This window comes from Lontra canadensis, unplaced genomic scaffold, assembly GCF_010015895.1.
Source record: "Lontra canadensis isolate GAN:19392208 unplaced genomic scaffold, GSC_riverotter_1.0 scaffold7, whole genome shotgun sequence".
Classification (NCBI taxonomy): Eukaryota; Metazoa; Chordata; class Mammalia; order Carnivora; family Mustelidae; genus Lontra; species Lontra canadensis.
This window is the reverse complement of record NW_022631001.1, coordinates 11,091,514-11,110,813: the sequence shown is the minus strand read 5'-3', so window position 1 is coordinate 11,110,813 and position 19,300 is coordinate 11,091,514. Positions and strand designations below refer to the sequence as shown.

Below are 19,300 nucleotides of genomic sequence, written 5' to 3'. Positions count from 1 at the left end.
AAATTTTTTTAAGAATATGTACTTAAAAAATAGATATTTACGCTATAGCCATACCAACCTGATCATGCCTGATCTCCTCTGATCTCAGAAGCTAAGCAGGGTCCAGCCTCACTAGTACTTCGGTGGGAGACCACCTAGTAATTGCAGCTGTCACTGGCTTTGAAAAAAAAAAAAAGGTGAATAAAACTGTAAAAGTTTAGATATCCTCCCAAGGAGAGAAAATAAATAGATGAAAGGAAAACACTAAGAATGATACCATATGTTAACAAATGCTGAACAGTTCTACCCTAAGAAAACTCTGTTATCCTGATGGACTTATGAGCCTGTCTTACAGAAATCTGACTGAATACTGAAAGACCAGCTAAGATTGGAACTGGGAAGAATTCTTGCACTTGTACAGAAGGGAGCAAGCGTGAATGAAAATAACATCTCTGATGACAAACCCCAAGATCTCCCCACATTGGTCATACTTAACACTGCCATTCTTTGAATATCTGCCTTAAGAAGAGGCATGGTTTCTGAATGTGCGTGCCCCCAAAAGGGGCCACCTCTCTTTGTCACTATAGCCAATCAGCATGTTCCACATTCTGACCCTTTGCCCTTATATATACTCAATCCTAACTCTTTGAGGAGGTTTGAGAAATCTTCTTCCCTCTTCTTGCTTAGTGCTTTGCAATAAAACCCCCTTTCTCTACTCCAAAAACTGGTGTTAGTGTTTAGCTTACTCTAGATTAGGCAGTAGAACAATGAGAAACTTCCATGTCAGTGATGAAAAGCAAGTGAAGGTATGTAAGTAGAATAATTATAGGAGAAGGAAACCACAAACAAAACAAAACACCATGGAAAGATTTTCAATACAGACATGGGAGGTAACAGAATCAGTGTGCAGAGCAATCTCAAAGAGTGAAAATAAAACTCATTGTTATAACTACCATGAATCTACTCCTGACCTCTGAGAGATGTATTTCCTACTAGGAAGGAAACTATAGTCTGATTAAGAGGTGAAAGATTGTGAGAATCAGGCTATAAAATGAAGGCAAAGAAAAACAATCCTGAAGGAGTCCTGAGAAGGTTTTTCCAGGGAGGAAATACTTGATATATTTCAGGACCTATGGAAGGCTGGTTGTAGGGTGTGATATGGCATTGGGGGCAGGGTTTGGGAGGAGATACAAAAACTAGTTGCAAGAGAAATCAATGGGAGGAAAGGTAGAAAGTCCCATTGCTCTGGAAAAGGAGGAATTTTCTGGCTAATGATCAGGTCATCTGCCAAGGAGAAACAATGTTTTGGAGTATCTTTTGTAGGAAAGATGAACAGGAATGCTGAATATTGATGGTCCAGCTGAAGTTTTACATTAATTTGTATTTGACCAGAGGGTCACAGGTCTCTGATATTTTTTTCCCTAATGATGTTACCCTGGGAATCTTGGAGAGAAATATTATTGATTAATCTAACTAGATTTCTTGCTTATTTGAGTAGAAAAGGATAGGGAGAAATATGTATGACATTAATAGAATATACTTTCTCTGGTTGTGTATTAAAAGATAATTTAAAAAAGAATCACATGGTGGGAATGCAAGTTGGTGCAGCCACTATGGAAAAGATTCCTTAAGAAATTAAAAATAGAGCTATGCTATGACCCTGCAATTGCACTACTGGGTATTTACCCCAAAGATAGAGATGTAGTGAAAAGAAGGGCCATCTGTATCCCAATGTTGATAGCAGCAATGGTCATGGTCACTAACTGTGGAGAGAGCCAGGATGCCCTTCAACAGAAGGATGGATAAAGAAGATGTGGTTCATATATACAATGGAATATTATGCCTCCATCAGAAAAGATGAATACCCAACTTTTGTATCAACATGGATGGGACTGGAAGAGATTATGCTGAGTGAAATAAATCAAGCAGAGAGAATCAATTATCATATGGTTTCACTTACTTGTGGAGCATAAGGAATAACACAGAGGACATTGGGAGATGGAGAGAAGTGAGTTAGGGGAAAAGCTAGGGGGATACAAACCATGACTCTGGAGAAACAAACTGGACTCTGAGAAACAAACTGAGGGTATTGGAGGGGAGAGGTTGGGGGGTTAAGAGGGCTTGGTGGTGGGTATTAAGGAGGGCACGTATTGCATGGAGCACTGGGTGTGGTGCTAAAACAATGAATCTTGGAACACTGAAAAAATTTTTTAAAAATACAGTGGAATATTACTCAACCATAAAAAAGAATGAAATCTTGCCCTTGGCAACAATGTGGATAGAGCTAGAGAGTATTATGCTAAGGGAAATTAGTCAGTCAGAGAAAGACAAACACCATATGATTTTATTCATATGTGGAATTTAAGAAACAATACAGATGAATATTGAGGGGCAAAAAAGAAAGGCAAACCAGGAAAAAGAAAGGCAAACCATGAATATTGAGGGGCAAAAAAGAAAGGCAAACCAGGAAACAGACTCTTAAGTATAGAGAACAAACTGAGGACTACTGGAGGGGAAGTGGGTGGAGGGATGGGTTAAACAGGTGATGGGGATTAAGGGTTTTACTTGTGAGGAGCACTGGGTGGTGTATGTAATGTCTGAATTACTAAATTGCACACCTAAAACTAATATTACACTGTATCTTAGCTAACTGGATTTAAATAAAAATCAGGTGAAAGAGGGACACCTGGGTGGCTCAGGGGGTTAAAGCCTCTGCCTTCAGCTCAGTCATGATCCCAAGGTCCTGGGATTGAGCCTGGCATCCAGATCTTTGCTCAGCAGGGAGCCTGCTTCCCTTCCTCTCTCTCTGCCTGCCTCTCCACCCACTTGTAATCTCTGTCAAATAAGTAAATAAAATATTAAAAAAAAAACAGGAGAAAGAAAAACCCTGCATGTCTGGTATATCACTATAAAAACATGTGGTTCTTTGTGAGAGGGACTAAGGAGTACACTTTTTTTTTTTTAAACAGGTTTTTTTTTTTAAGATTTCATTTATTAGTCAGAGAGAGAGAGGGAGAACGAGCACAGGCAGACAGAGTGGCAGGCAGAGGCAGAGAGAGAAGCAGGCCCCCCGCTCCTTGCTTTCTCCTAAAGCAAGGAGCCCGATGTGGGACTCTATCCCAGGACGCTGGGATCACGACCTGAGGTGAAGGCAGCCGCTTAACCAACTGAGCCACCCAGGCGTCCCAGGAGTACACTTTTAATGATCATTGGGGTTTTGTATGGAAGTGTTGAGTCAATATACCGTACACCTGAAACTAATATTACACTGTATGATAAATAGCTGGAATTTAAATAAAATAAAAAAAAATCACAAATCTGGGACACTGGGGTGGCTCAGTCAGTTAAGCATCTGACTTGGGTTTAGGTCATGACCACAGAACAGATGACAAGAGATATTATAGGCATTTGATTAGAACTGGGTCATTAGTTCAGTAACCACCCTACCGTTGGTGTGACTGTGAAAGCTCTTGTCATCTGAGGGGAAAAATAATCCCTGTCATCAATTTGCGATAAGAGTGATTTTGACACCTCCTCAAATACTTCAAAAAGAATTTTCAGGTGATTTATTACCTGTCATAACAGATTCAGGCTCAAACTCTGAATACACCTTACTCAGTGTCAATCTAATCTGCAAAAAAGTTTCATGGACAAGGAAGGAGAAAAGCAGGAAAGGGGAAATTAACTATAAAGATGGAAAATTTGATTTCTCATTGTTCCAGTACCTACTCTTATAGCATACTTGAATAGAAGTTCAGAAAATAGGATAGCCCAAGGAGAAAGCACTATGATAAATAAAGAAAACAACATGCACAGGGTAATCGTAAATTCCTCTCTGATAGATTTGGGGTATATCAATCTTTAAACTCCCAGACTTCATTTTAAAATCTTCAAAAGCCTCCATTCTAATTTGCAATTCTTTCACCTGATGAGATTTTACTAAAAATAAGATGAACAATTACAGTTGACTTCGTATCAATTATTGATGCTATAGTGTCCCTATATTGATTACCATCATAATCATGTTTATTCCTCTGAGAATCAATTATATTTCTGTTATAAATACCACACCATCCCCCCCTTTCAGTAGATGTGGCCTTTTTGAGGGGAGGAGGGACATCCTGGGGTGAAAAAAAAAATCATATAGAAAGAAATGGAAGCCATTTGCTTTTAGTATCTTTTCTTGATACATGGCCTTGCCGAGTCAAAGTCAAACTGATGAGAAGATTTCATAAAGATTCGATATGTTGAAATAGCTAAAAAATACCATTGGAATCCTCCCATCCTTTCATTTTTCCATCATTATGTCAATTTATATAATACAAAGGATGAAGAGCACAGTTTTCTGGTCTTAACTTCTCCAGTTGTCTTCTCTTACCTTTCCAAGACTTACTCCTTTACCAAAAATGTGGGCACTGGGTTTTGAAGAAAGAAGTTACTAAATTTTACTTCTTTGAGGGGTTGGTTCTTGTGGAACCATGAGGATTAAAAATGTGACAAAGGTTTTCTAAGACAATTTTTTAGAAAAACAAAGAATTGTGGAATACTCAGATAAGCTATGATTTCAACAGTAATATTCACTTTCATTTCTTGAGGAATCATGGAGAAATTGAGGGAAGACAGCTAGCCAACATTAATTCAGAACATATTTCTTTAATATTGTTTAAAATATATTGGGAAATCATGTTAAAAAGTGATGCTCTAATTCTAACATTTATATTTTAGTTCTATAAAAAAGTTAAAGTCACCCTTCTCAATCCTCTATAGCCAGAAGCAAATATAATTAACAAGTTGAATGCACATTCTCAAATTTTTTCTTGAACTCACAGAAGCATATTCATATTTGCAATATCCTTGTACTTGCTAATCCTCCAATAAGATAGAAAGTCTATTTCTCTATTCATTGGAATCAGAAAAGCCCTAAGACTTTTTTTTTTTTTTAACCAAATGTTTGTAAGTGAAACAACAGTAGTCTAGTTACAGACCTGGCCCTTAATTAGGTTGGGAGCACCTACTTTGTTTTTCTGGGACACACTTTGGAATACTCCCTTTTTGAACCCAGTTTCTGTGTTGTAAGAAGCACCTGCCATGTGGAGAAGTTATGTATGAGCAGTCTATTCAACAGGTCCAGCTTCCATCCAACAGTCAACATCAACTGCCATCCGTGTGAATGAGCCATTTGGGACATCCATCCCAGTGATGTCTTAAATTACTATAGTCAAAATTCTCTTTTGAATGTAGTTATTTGAAGAAAATCCAAGAAAGGATGACTCAGTTGAGCCCAGCCAACCCACAGAACCATGAAAACTACCAGTAAATTTTTATATTAAACCACTAATTTGGGAGTGGATCATTATGCAGCAACAGATAACCAAAGCAGCCTTTTTTTCCCCCACATTTTAACATTGTTACTATTAGAATTATAATGAATGTGGTAATACAAGGCAGCATACCATAATTTGCAATAACAAATTTCTCTCCTGGTAGTACATAAGCTAACGTTGCTACAGATAATGCACTGTAGTGTTTTAGATATAGAGAAATATATTTCTTTAAGATGCCATTAATTAGGAAAAGGTAAACAAACAAAAAATCAAAAACAGTGCCATGAATGAAAGTCCTAGTAGCTGTGATGGTTAAGATGTATTGGTGTGTGTGAGGAGGATTAGTAAATAGGTTATACAGACCCCAAATATTTAGGGTTTCAGGATTGAACATACAAAGGAGAAAAGAGAAGAATACAGAATAGGGTATCAAGGAGCACAAAAATAAATCATCTATGCCAACTTACAAGCCAAAGTGTTTGTAAGAAGGCAGGGGAAATGTTAAGAACACAGATTCAAAGTTAAAAATGTTATATTCCAAAATGACTGGTATACTAAAGTGCAGTCCTCTAGTTGTCAGTTAAATTTCATAAACGGTGAGAACTTGAGCAAGTTACTTCATCTCAAATTTCAGTTGCTATGTCTGAAAAATAAAAAAGAATATTCCTCCATAAGTTATCTTGTGAAGTAATGCTTATGAAGGATGTCACAGTGTAAATTGATAATCAGTGCAAGGGATTTTTATTAATTTAATTTAATTATTAAAGTTTTAAAAATTAATTAATTACATTTTTAAATTAATTTTTAATTAAATTTTAAATTAGATTTTTAAATTAAATTTTAAATTAAAAATGTTAATTTAATTATTATTAAAGTGAATAGCAATGGCTTAGAATGAATCATATCCCACATTCTGGGCCAGAATTTAGTCCAGAACTCAACTCAATCTCTCAATCTTCTCCTTATTTTAAAACACTTAACCTATGAACTCTACTCTCATATTTAGATTACAGGATGCAAAAATCCCTAGGAAAATATAAGCATATCAAATACAATATATATAAAAACTATATACACACACACACAAACAACATACACACATACATACATATAGTAAAATGTGCCAAATGGAGTTTATCTCAGGAATAGCTTATCCCATAAATTAATCAAATTTCAAAAATCAATATTATAATTCACCATGCACACCAATTAAAAAGAAAAAATTATATGATCATCTAAATAGATGCAAAAATAAGTTATTTGACAAAATTCAATATGTGTTCATGAACAACATCCTGCCACTGAAAATTTTTTCCAATATCTAGGAATAGACGGAAACTTCCACAAACTAATAAACGGTATTTACAAAAATCCTACAGCTAAAATAATACTTTATTTCCCCCTAAGATCAGAAACAGGGCAATGACATCTCTTCTAACCACTCACATTCAAGAGCATACTGCATAGCCTAGTCGGTTCAGTACAATGGTGAAAGAGATAAAGACATAGATTGGAAAGGAAGACATGAAACTGCTCAGTTGGTTAAGCTTCCAACTCTTGATTTCAGCTTAGGTCATGATCTTGGGGTCATGAGATTGAGTCCTGCCTCAGGTTCACCAGCCAGGTGTGGAGCCTGCTTAAGAGTCTCTCTGTCCCTCTCCCTCTCTAAAAAAACCATGCTTTCCCCCCCACACATGACATTACTGAATGTACAGAAAATTCCAAAGATGCACAAAAATATTAATTCAATATTTATATAGTTTGAAAAATGAAATTAATTAAATGGTACCATTTGTAATTGTATCAAAAGGCATAAATGGAATAGAATATGTGCAAGACACACACAAAACTTGTATGCCCCAAACTATAAAATATTGATGAGAGAAATCAAATCTGGTTTCAAACCAGTATGAAAGTCATCTGGGGAAATTTTCAAAATTAAAATTTCCTGAGGCACCTGGGTGCCTCAGTCATTGGGTGTCTACCTTTGGCTTAGGTCAGGATCCCGGGGTCCTGGGATCTAGCCCCGTGTTGGGCTCCCTCCTCAGCGGGAAGCCTGCTTCTCCCTCTCCCACTCCCCCTGCTTGTATTCCCTCTCTCACTGTCTCTCTCTCTCTCTCTCTCTGTGTCAAATAAATAGATGAAATCTTTAAAATAAAAAAATAAAAATAAATAAAATATCCTGATTTCTCCCTGGGTCTCCTGAATGAGACACTTTGAAAATGAAGCCTAAATATCTGTACCTGCAGGTGATTGCCCTACAGACAAGTCTGCATTCAGATATAAATGTTATTTTATCACTGAACTAAAGTAGGGTTATATTTTTTATTAGTTTGAGAAGAGGCTTTTATTCCCTCTCTCTTCCCATCAAATACGTCTTCAATATGTTTCTTGTTTCCCTGAGCTTTTATGTTATTTTTTCTAACATTTTCTTTATTTACTCAGAGAGAGAGAGTGTGGGGGAAGGGTAGAAGGAGAGGGAGAGAGAATCCCAAGCAGACTCCACACTGGGCACAGAGCCCACTGCAGGGTTCTGTGCCGGGCTTGATCCCATGACCCTGAGATCATGTCTTGAGCCAAAACCAAGAGTCAGTTGCCCAACCAACTGAACCACCCAGGAGCCCCTCTTGTTCTCCCAAGCCTTTAGCAGATACCTATATCTAATAAATAAAGGCTGGCTTGAGTAGAGTGTTTTCACAGTAAGTGCCAGTGAAAGGGTAGTAACTAAAAAGAAAAGGGTATCTGGAGGATCCTGGTATTCAACGATGTTCTATTTTTTTTTTTTTTTTTTTTGGTCACTTGAAAATTATACTCTGACTTGCAATCCAGAGTCCCACAAACTTGCTGAGAGTGGCAACGCAGTGGTCACTGCACATGGAATCAAACTGTGGCCCGAGCAACATCTGGTGGTGAGGAGAGAGGTCTCTGGAAAGAGGTAAAAAGACTGCATGGATAGCCGCCACACTAAGGTAATTATCATTAATGGGTTTGAGGGAGAAAGAAATGGGGATGGGACACAATCTCACAATGGCACGGGCTCTGGGGTGGCTCACAAAAGATTCACGGAGAAGTTGCTCTTGGTTTGAGAGACAGGCAATTTTCAAAGGCTTCATATCTTAAAGACTTCCAAATTTCTCACAACAGATGGTGGGGGGGTGGAGAGTTTAAAGAGTATTAAATTGTACACCTGAAACTAACATTACACAGTATGTTAACTAACTGGAAGTTAAACAAAGACTTAAAAATAATAAAAAATAAAGAGCATTAAATAAGGGTCAGGAAGACTTGTTTCTGACGCTTGTTCTGCTTCTACATGTAATCTTGGCTGTTTCATTACACCTCTTTTGTCTTTATTTTCCTGCTCTATAAGATGAGTTCCTATATTGGTCCAAAAAGAGTCTGTACTTCAAAATATGGGAAGTTTATACCAAATGAAACATACACAAAACTGAGATTTGGGTGAATAAGAAATGAGTCATTCAGCTCTTGGAAATGGACACCAAATCTTAAGAAAATTCTTTCTTAAAGAAAATTCTTTCTTAAACCTAAATAAGCATAAACATTTTTCCAAGAAGTACGAGAGAGAGACACAGAGAGACAAAAACAGAACATAGAAACACAGTGTCATAGTAGTGATAATCTGTGCTGTGGTGCTGAGAAAGATACAGTGTAACCTAAATCTTGAACACCTTGAAACACTGGTAACAGCCGAACAAGGAGAAAGAATTTATTGTCCACACAGCAATGACTGCAGTTGTTTTTCTCTTTGCTATATCCCTGTTGGTTCTCCACTGGCCCCCATAGAGAACGAGGAGAGACAGAAGAAAGAGGCAGACCACTCCAGATTAGGAGGAAGCAGGCATCATGAGCAAGGAAATTTATGAGGTATCTCTTGGGCAGTAACAAGATAAGTTGATCACTGCACCTGAGTGCCTGAGTCTCAAAAATTTATAGAGACACACTGATGAGGTTAAGTCATGTGTACCATCAGGACGGTCTCAATAACACATTACCCTCTCAAGACTACATCCCTCGAATGGCTCTGGCTATGGGAACTGTGAGCAGAACATCCGTTCCAAGTGCTGTGGAGGGGGGGAAGTGAAGTCCTGCTGCAAGTCAACCAGCGGTCATGTCCTCTAGATGACCTCCTCCAACAATCCCCATAGTACCTCTCATGGTAGGGGGGTGGGAAGGATTTATGCTCAGCTAGTTCAAATGAAGAGATTTTGTTTCCTCCTTTGAATGAAACTCGCTATACTCTTGAGTTGTTTTTTCTTTTCTTTTCTTTTTTAAATTTCTCCTCAACCTGGTGAATTTCTGAATGGTAAAATAATCTAAATCAAGGCCAGTTCCATAACTTTATATTTTCTCAGACAGGCCTCTGATCTGAGAGACTCGTGGGAAGATTTTGGAAGGAGAATGATGGAGAGTGTGTGCAATATTGTGACTTATAAGAAATATATATTTGGTCTTTTTCTGTGGTTCCAGCTCCTAAGCCCCCTGGAATTTCTGAAGTGATGAAGATTTAAAGTTATTATATTAATTATATTATATTAATTATATTAATGAGGTGACTTATGGACCTAAAGATGGGTGCTGGTCACCAGAGGAACCAATCATGTGATTAGAGGGTCAAATATTTCAGTCCCACACCCTGACCTCCAAGGATAGGGAGAGAAGCTGAAAGTCAAATGCTTCCTCAATGGCCAATGATTTAATCAATTATGCTTATGTAATGAAGCCTCCATAAAAACCAGAAAGAATAGGTTTCAGAGAGCTTCTGAGTTGGTGAAGACATGGATGTTTTGGGAGAGTGGGGTGCCTGGGGAGGGCACAGAAGTTCTGCATCTTTTCTCACACCTTGCCCTTCACATCTCTTCTATCTGGCTTTCCCTGAGTTATACTCTTTTATAGTAAACTGGTGATCTACTAAGTACAATGTTTCTCTGAGTTCTGGGAACAGCTCTAGCAAATTAATTGAATGGGAGGAGGAGGTTAGGAACCACTGACTGATAGCCAGTTTGGTCCAAAGTACAGGTAACAACCTGGTGTTTCCATTGGCCTCCCAAATTGGAAGGGTCCTTGGAGCCTCTAGCTTTTAACCAGTCAGTCAGAAGCCAGGGAACAGCTTGGGCTAGCTACTGACATCTGGAGTGGCAAGGGGGTGGCAGGGGCACAGTGGTAGCCTTGCAGTCAACTGTAGAACCTGATGCTATTTCCTGGTTGAGAGTGTCAGATAGGAATTGGGTCCAGAAATTTCATTCAGTAAGCCCTGGTAACAATGCAATGCAGAGCAGCAGGAGTTGGTGACGATGGTAATCCTAACCTGTTTTATGTCTCTCATTCTAACCATCTCAGAACACAGGAAAAGAAGCTTGAGACAAGACAACTATCTATGTATCAGTACACCATTCCTTTTTATGGCTGAATACTATTGCAATATAGGGATATGCATTCATTTTTTGATGGACATATGGAGTTTTTCCCACCTTTTTTATACTATTATGAATAATGTTGTAAATGTTCTCATACATGACTTTGTGTGAACACATGTTTTCATTTCTCCTTCCCTATCCCTAGGAGTAACATTGCTGGGTCACATGGTAACTCTATGTTTAGTGAAAACATTATGCTAAGTGAAAATAGTCACAAAAGAGCACACACTATATAACCTCACTTGCTCAAAAGTTAAAAATAGGAAAATCTACAGAAACAGGATGTATAATAATGTTTGTGTAAAGCAGAGAGTAGAGGGGATTGTATAAGAGAATAATAAGTAAAGGGTAAGGGGTTTCTTTTGGATGTGACAAAATGTTCTAAAATTGTGAGGATGCTTGCATCTATTTGTGAATATATTAAAAACCAACAAAGTACAGTTTAGGTGAATTGTGTGGTATGTGAATTGTATCTCAATAAAATTATTAAAGATAAATTGGAAAACACATTCATATCAAACTTAAAAAAAATGTACGTGGGAGACTTTTGTCTTACCCAGAACCATCTATCCATGCTTGACCTTGGTTATTCCTTCCAAGTAATCCTATGTTGGTGTAAGCAAGGCTACTCTGTGTTTGCCACTGTCATAGCATCTTCCACTTGCACCAGATTTGTGTGTTTCATGGCTATCTTTACATTAGATTTCTATCCCTTTGGGAGGTGAAGTGATATCATACTAATAATTATTTCCCTAGGGCCAGGCACAGAGTCTGGAGTACAATGGATAAAAAATCAATATGTTACATGGACAAATACCCCAAATCATTTTCCCCACTGGAGATTTAGAGAGTTTTCATAAGGAAGCATACAAGAGGATTTCACTTGGAGTGGCCAATTCTGTTAAGTGACAACTTAGACTTCTCATTAAAGTGGTACTCGGCTAGCAAGCTTCAGACACAGCCTCTTAAACTTATGACCAAAATACTTAGAAGGACATGGATAAAGACAAAAATTCACACCATCCTTAAATGGCCACTGATGGTTTATGAGCTAAGAATTATGACTGAGAGAGGATTAAAATAAACCAATACCCAAACAAGCAGACATCAGTAAATGTCTGTTGTTGAATCACCTTTTCAGGTAGAAGAGTCTGTCTCTCCCTCTGCACCTGCCCCCCCACCCCCTGCCCATGGGCACATGCTAGGTCTCTCTCTCTCAAATAAGTAAATAAATCTTTAAAAAAAAGTACAGAGAATTTGTATATTGCTATAAAGATTTAGAATTAACATAAGTGCTATAATTAAAATTTATGTTACTCATTTGTAAGTCTTCTTTGGAGACGTGTCTGTTCATGTCTTCTGCCCATTTTTTGATGTGATTATCTGTTCTGTAGGTATGTTGAGTTTGAGGAGTTCTTTATAGATCTTGTATATCAGCCCTTTGTCTGTAGTGCTATTTGTGAATATCTTCTCCCATTCCTTGAGTCGTCTCTTTGTTTTGTTGACTGTTTTCCTTTGCAGTGCAGAAGCTTTTGATCTTGATGAAGTCCTAAAAGTTCATTTTTGCTTTTGTTTCCTTTGTCTTTGGAGACGTGTCTTGAAAGAAGTTGTTGTGGCCGATGTCGAAGAGGTTACTGCCTATCTTCTCCTCTAGGATTTTGATAGACCCCTGCCTCACGTTGAGGTCTTTTATCCATTTTGAGTTTATCTTTGTGTATGGTAGAATGGAGGAGATAGATTATGCTGAGTGATATAAGTCAAGCAGAGAGAGTCAATTATCATATGGTTTCACTTACTTGTGGAGCATAAGGAATAACACGGAGGACATTGGGAGATGGAGAGGATAAATGAGCTGGGGGAAATCGGAGGGAGATACAAACCATGAGACTGTGGACTCTGAGAAACAAACTAAGGGTATTGGAGGGGAGGGGATGGAAGGTTTGGTGAGCCTGGTGGTGGGTATTAAGGAGGCACGTATTTCATGGAGCACTGGGTGTGGTGCAAAAACAATGAATCTTGGAACACTGAAAAAGAAAATAAAATTACAAAAAAAAAATTATGTTACTCAAATAAGATAGTTCTAAATGGAAATGAATAGCCTTGAATTCATATGGTAGGGGACTCTTCTTTTTATTATCAACAATAGTTTTATCCTTACTAAGTCTTTGGGGCTTGAAGTCTATTTTAACGGATAATAATAAAGATATAGATTTATTTTGATTAATAATTTCTGTTTTCTTTTCTTCTATTTCAATATTTAGGTACCTCTATATTTGGAATCTTATTTGGGGCAATGAACAGGTATATACAAATTCAAGAAAAAAATTAACTTTCTAATAAATGAATTAGTCTTCCAATCTTTAAGTGATATCTCTTTATCCTTAATAAAACTTATATTTTAAAGTCCATATTGTTTGTTATTTTATACTATAGTTCTACCTCATTTTTAAACCACTCAAACTACTTGATATTGTTACTGGTATTATGGTCAGTATATATATAATTTCCTATATCTTTTACCCAGTTGTATTTGCTCACCATTCTATTTTTCTGGATTTTTTTGTTCTCCACAATGAGTACTTGGTTTAGTCACTCTTTCACTGGGAAGCTGTGAATGGTAAATCTTCTCAGTGTTTCCTTCCAAGTGTCTGTATTTAATTTCATTCTCACATCATAATATATTAAACTATGAAACTGTATGTTTGGAGACTCTTTTCTGTTAGTATTTTGCATATGTCTTTGTATTGTCTTCTGTACTTAATAATTAGTTAACTTTTTAAAAAAATTAATCTGTTTTTTTCTACCAGGTTCTTTTTTAAGATTTGTGTTTTTATTTGATTTCTTGTTTTACTGTAATATTTTTGGAAGTCTATTTTATTTGCTCTGCTTGCAGCTCACTGTGCTTCTTAAATTGAGAACTAATGTTCTATAATTCTGTAAAAATTTCACTCATCCATAATTATTAATCATCTTTGCAATTTCCCTGAACCAGGGGGTATGAAGTCCCATCCAGCCTGTCCCTGAGGGGCAACCTTTTCACACTGCTGACTGTGCAAAGTTTCATCTCTCCTTCTTTTAGAGGCTTAAGGCCAAATCTCTGCCCTACATAGGTGTGGAAACCTTGTCTCTTAGCTTTAAGTTCCTATCTGGATTATTGTTTTCATGGGCACTAAGTGCAACAGATTGATAAATGTTCACACAAGCTTTTGATTCTCTATTCATGTCTGGAATTCAGAATTTCCCTTTCTGCCTTTTTCCCTTCTTTTCTTTCTTCCTCTCCCCCGTCCTTCTACCCTTTCTTTCTTTTTGACTTCTACCAATTAATTATTTTTAAAATATTTTTGCATAATTTAAATATATTTTAAAGCATGATGGAACTCTTTAGTTTTTCTCTTCATATTTCTATGAGTATATATTATATTTGTAATCCAAAAAAAAGAAAGGAAAATAATCACATATATCTTGAGGAATCTAATAAAATAAAGCTTATAGCTGACAGAGTCTCATAATTTTTCTTAATTTAGATACTAAAAGAAAAATATGACTTTCATTAAGAAAATAAGTCTGCTAACACAACTCTTGGCTGAAAAGATTCTAAGCCATCAACCTGCAATGTAGACACATAGGCTGACTGAGGTAGGGTCTAGGCTATCAGATCAAAGAAAATCTTTCCTTTCTTCTGTCTTTCTGACAGAGCCCTGATGTCCTCAGCTCACCCTTTGTAGAAGATGGCCTTCTTTGGGCTTTACATTTAATGATTATACCTCAGTGAATTGAACTGAGTCATACAGTTGGCATGAAAGTCTATCTGAAAGCTGTCAGCTCCGTACATTCCTAGTTTATTTAAAAAAAAAACTATCATCTCTTGACAGGGTGAAAGAAGGGAATCAGGATGGTTTTGTAGTCATGCGATTAGGAAAGACACAGTTGAAGTTGTGTATAACATGGCATAGGTGGAAGTTCTTGCTTCTGAGGAAAACCAGCAGATTTTTCCAGAGTCTCTCCTTCCTCAGAACTACTTGCAAAATGAGTTGAATGCAGGGCATTTGCCTCATCTCTTCTTTCATAGTGACATAAGTCCAGTAAGTTCAGGCTGCGTCACAGTTGTTTTTCTAGCATGAAGCATATGTTTTCTCTGTGTTTCAATGCCTCTGATCATGTGATGCCTTTGTGCCCAGCAGTAGTTTTCAAAGGGCTTTACAAATATCAGATCTTTGATGAGTAAGTGATCAGAAAGAATGAAGCATTCTATGCCTGGGAATTTAGTTATAACTATAAAGTTCTCAGAGGGTCAAGAAGAAGTTTCTCAATCCCTTAGACTGTCTGATCCTTGAACCATTTAAAATAGAAATATTAGGAAGCAGAATCTTAGTAGCACAAAGATATATTTGTTCCTAAGCTTAATTTTTAATAAATTGAGATAATATGGGATGAAAGAAATTGATAGTATAAAATTTTGTATAATTCTTTCATATTCATTTTCTAACGTTTCTTAGAACTGCTTTATATAAGGAACAAATTCAGTATATATGAATTCCACTTTTTGAATTTTATCTTTTAAGTAATGGCATGTCCTCTAGGAAAAAGATGCATAAAATACAAGGGAAAGGATATGTAATTTTTGAAGAGCTAGGATAGAAACCTCTTATTTTAATGATATCTAACTTAATTGTCACAGTAATCCTGTTAACTAATCTTATTATCCCTATTTTACATACATATATACATAAATAACAAAATAAAATGAAGCTAAAGTGAAGTTAATTACTGGTATAAAACAAAACTCCCTTGTTTTAAAGCCTATTTGTGTTTGTTTGTTTGTTTGTTTGTTTGTTTTATTTTGCTATGCATCATGATTGACTCTAGATAAAAGGCTATATTATTGGCCACTGGATAAAAGGAAGATATTTGACAAAAGTAACAGTGTTTACATCTAAGTGAGGGAACCAAGCTCTAGCAAATGTGCTATCACCGAACTTCTAGTTCAGAAATCTTGCTAATTCCCTTATAGACTTGACATTATTGATTGACTTTTTTCACACATGCAATATTTATCATTGATTTAGTCTGACAGCCACTTGAATAGCACAAAATCATTACACTGTGTCCATAATAAGGGTTATATATTTTATAATGAGACGACAGCTATGAAATGTTGGCCTAGTCCTCGATGGTGATCAGTCAGGGCCAATGGTGAAGGAACTGGGTTGCAGTAATGAGGAAGCACTTTTTCTTGTTTGTCATGACCTTGCTATATCTCCTTTTCTCTATTTTCACTTAAAGTAATCCCATCCATTTGTCCACATGACCCCTAATATCTATACACCATGAAGTATATAATATGCAGCCTTTAAACTCATCCCTAAATCATGTCGGTTTTCACACTGCTAATACAGAAGTCATATCTTCTCATTAATTCTACTTTTCAACCATAATTAGATACTTGAAGTCTTAAATGCATCCTGTCATCTCTGTATTTTGCTGCTCCCTTACCTGAGCTATACTCTCTTCCCCTACACTTGTTTACCCATACCATTTTTCCTTCAAAACTCAATGCAGGCATCATCTCTCCCCAGGAAGCTGTCTGACAGTCTTGTCTCCCCAGGTCACTTCACAGATGAGATGGGGAGATATGAGATGGAACATAGGTCTCTACCATGTTCCTCTCATTCCCTGCACATAAATCCCAACAGAGAGAGATCTAGTGAGAACAGAGGTATTATAACTGCACTGGTATGTTCAGACTCCGGATCCATCAGTTCTTAGTTGCATGCCCTTGGGTAAGTCATTCAAACTTTCTGGACCTCATTTTCTTTATTGGTAAAATTAGAATAACCATTTTATTCTGGTTTGCCCTGAAGATGAATGATGGTATGTGAAAGGCACAAAATAGGGGTTTTGCTGGATGTTGTTCTTTTGGCCTTCCAGGTCCATTCTTTGCCTTCTGTGCCTCATTCTGGGACACATGAGGCTGAGTACAAAAACTGCATTAATGGGCTCCTTGTTCCTCTGGCTTGAGCTTGGCTTCACTCACAGAGGTACACAGAAATAAAGATCAAAGGGCAGAAGGAAAGTGAAGTCAGAGGTCAAGGTATTTAGTCCCCAAATCCTTTTTTGCTTTGTAGCCAGAGGTTGTCTGCATCCTTCTAAAAGGCCACAGCTCCTGTCAGCTGGCTCAGTCAATACAGTGACCTTCTCTGTTCCAGCAATTGTTCCCTCCCCTTGCCCTTCATGTCCAGGATGCTGCATTATCTCTTGTTCATTTCCTTTAACTCTTCTACCCAAATTGTAAATAGTTCCTTTATTAAACCCTCCTCAAAAAGCCAGCTTCAGTGTGTCAGCTGTTTTCTGCCAGAGCCCTGACAAATATCACATTCAATATTATTAGCAATGTGCACTTAACAAACTGTTGTGTAATTGTCTCTTGATTTCTCTGAATCCCTTGCCAGACCATGAACTACTTCAGAGCAAGGATCATAGTTTATTTGTCACTGTTATTCTCTGTTATCACGTACAAAGCTTGGCAAAATATAACCACTCAATAAATGTTTGTTGATTAATTAGATGAGGGAAGGGATGCATATTATTCTGACTCCCTAAGAGTAGACATTGCCCTTTATTCTTGAGCACAGTGCTTCCAAATGGGTGACATAAATACAAGTCTGCTATAATGAATGTGAATTTTTCCAGATATCAGAGTTTAAGATGATTAAAAGGAATGTTTCAAGGCAAATTATTCTTGGGGACAGTCGACAGACTATCAGGGTAAGTGCCACTTGAAAATAACTTACAAGGATAAGCAGAACTGAATGAACTCTAGAGAGGACACAAAAGTTGAGTTTGGGAGAGCATCTTCATAAATCCATACTTAGTTTTACAATCTATGTAATCATTTGGAGAAAACTGTGTTGAAAAGGGAAACATTCTATAGATTATTTAGGTAAACATTTTTTTAACTGTTGCCTCGTTTTGAACATTACCATGGCTCATTCTTTTGGGACAATACCATTTAAAGTATAATCACTGGGGTAATTTTATTTTCCCTTCACCACAAGAGATATGTTAATTTTGTTAATTTAGTGGGGGAAGGAATAATTATGGGAATTACACCTTTAACTCTGTTCATCACAGGGATAAGTGGGTGCCCAGGAACAACAGGAGCAGCTCAGAAAAAGGCAATGGGTTTCAAATGGTTGATTAGAAATTCTGGGTTTTGATGGGGGCACTGATTCAGGATGAAATAGTTTAAACTTTAAGAGACAAGAAGATTGAGTCTGTGGATATACTTTGTTGTCTGAATCTATGAAAAAGTAGCATCATTCAAACAACCTTTGGAAGTAGACCACGCAGGTATTGTTACTTCTATTTTATAACTGTGGATGGTTAAAATCAGAGAGGTTAGGTGCTTTGCCTGAAATCACATGGAACATGGCAATACCAGAACTAATATGAACTAATCTGTGACCCAGTGCTTCCCACTTTACCAGGATGACTCATCCCACCCAGAGTTGACCACTTGTTTACCAGACTTTAATGAAAGTCCATTTATCATAGGCTTTTTTTCCCCAAAGATTTTCTTCTAATAGTTCTATGTGTTTATTTCTTATTATTGTGAATTTAATTTATCTATGTTGTTTTTTGGAACTTATAGGAAATGCTTTTTTTTTTTTTAATGATTTTATTTATTTATCTGTCAGAGAGAGAAAGAGAGAGAGAGCACAAGCAGGGGGAACAACAGACAGAGGAAGAAGCAGACTCTCCACTGAGGAGGGAGCCTGTTGCAGGACTCAATCCCAGGACCTTAACAGACTGAGCCACCCAGGTGTCCCATATGAGATGCTTTCTGATAATAAGAGATTATCTTTACTAAAAAAACACTTGGGGATTGCTCATGTTAACCCTCATTTTTTTCTTCTTAAAGAATTTACTTATTTATTTGACAGAGAGAGAAAGAGAACAAGCAGGGGAATGGCAGAGGGAAAAACAGGTTCCCTGCTGAGCAGGGAGCTCGATGTGGGGCTCAATCCCAGGACCCCAGATCATGACCTGACCTGAAAGCAGACACTTTACCAACTGAGCTACCCAGGCGCCCCTTGGTTTAAGTTTTGATGTCCTCCTAGAGCCACCCTTATTCTTTTTTTTTTTCTTCAGCATAACAGTATTCATTGTTTTTGTACTGTACCCAGTGCTCCATGCAATCAGTGCCCTCTCTAATACCCAGCACCAGGTTCCCCCAACCCCCCCCACCTCTTCAAACCCTTCAGATTGTTTTTCAGAGTCCATAGCCTCTCATTGTTCACCTCCCCTTCCAATTTCCCCCAAATGCCTTCTCTTAACTCCCCATGTCCTCCATGCTATTTGTTATGCTCCACAAATAAGTGAAACCATATGATAATTGACTCTCTCTGCTTGACTTGTTTCACTCAGCATAATCTCTTCCAGTCCCGTCCATGTTGCTACAAAAGTTGGGTATTCATCCTTTGATGGAGGCATAATACTCCATAGTGTATATGGACCACATCTTCCTTATCCATTCGTCTGTTGAAGGGCATCTTGGTTCTT

General features: G+C 37.3%; 1 protein-coding gene across 2 annotated transcripts in view; it reads left to right on the top strand.

The window, feature by feature from the left end:
* TYR (tyrosinase) overlaps window positions 1–19,300 on the top strand; it is a 134,794-nt gene that overhangs the window by 6,915 nt on the left and 108,579 nt on the right. For both annotated transcript variants that reach the window (XM_032852841.1, XM_032852840.1), the window contains exons 2-4: window positions 13,000–13,039; window positions 16,344–16,518; window positions 17,429–17,503. The gene's annotated coding sequence lies outside the window, so the exon portion shown is untranslated. The remainder of the gene's footprint in view (window positions 1–12,999; window positions 13,040–16,343; window positions 16,519–17,428; window positions 17,504–19,300) is intronic.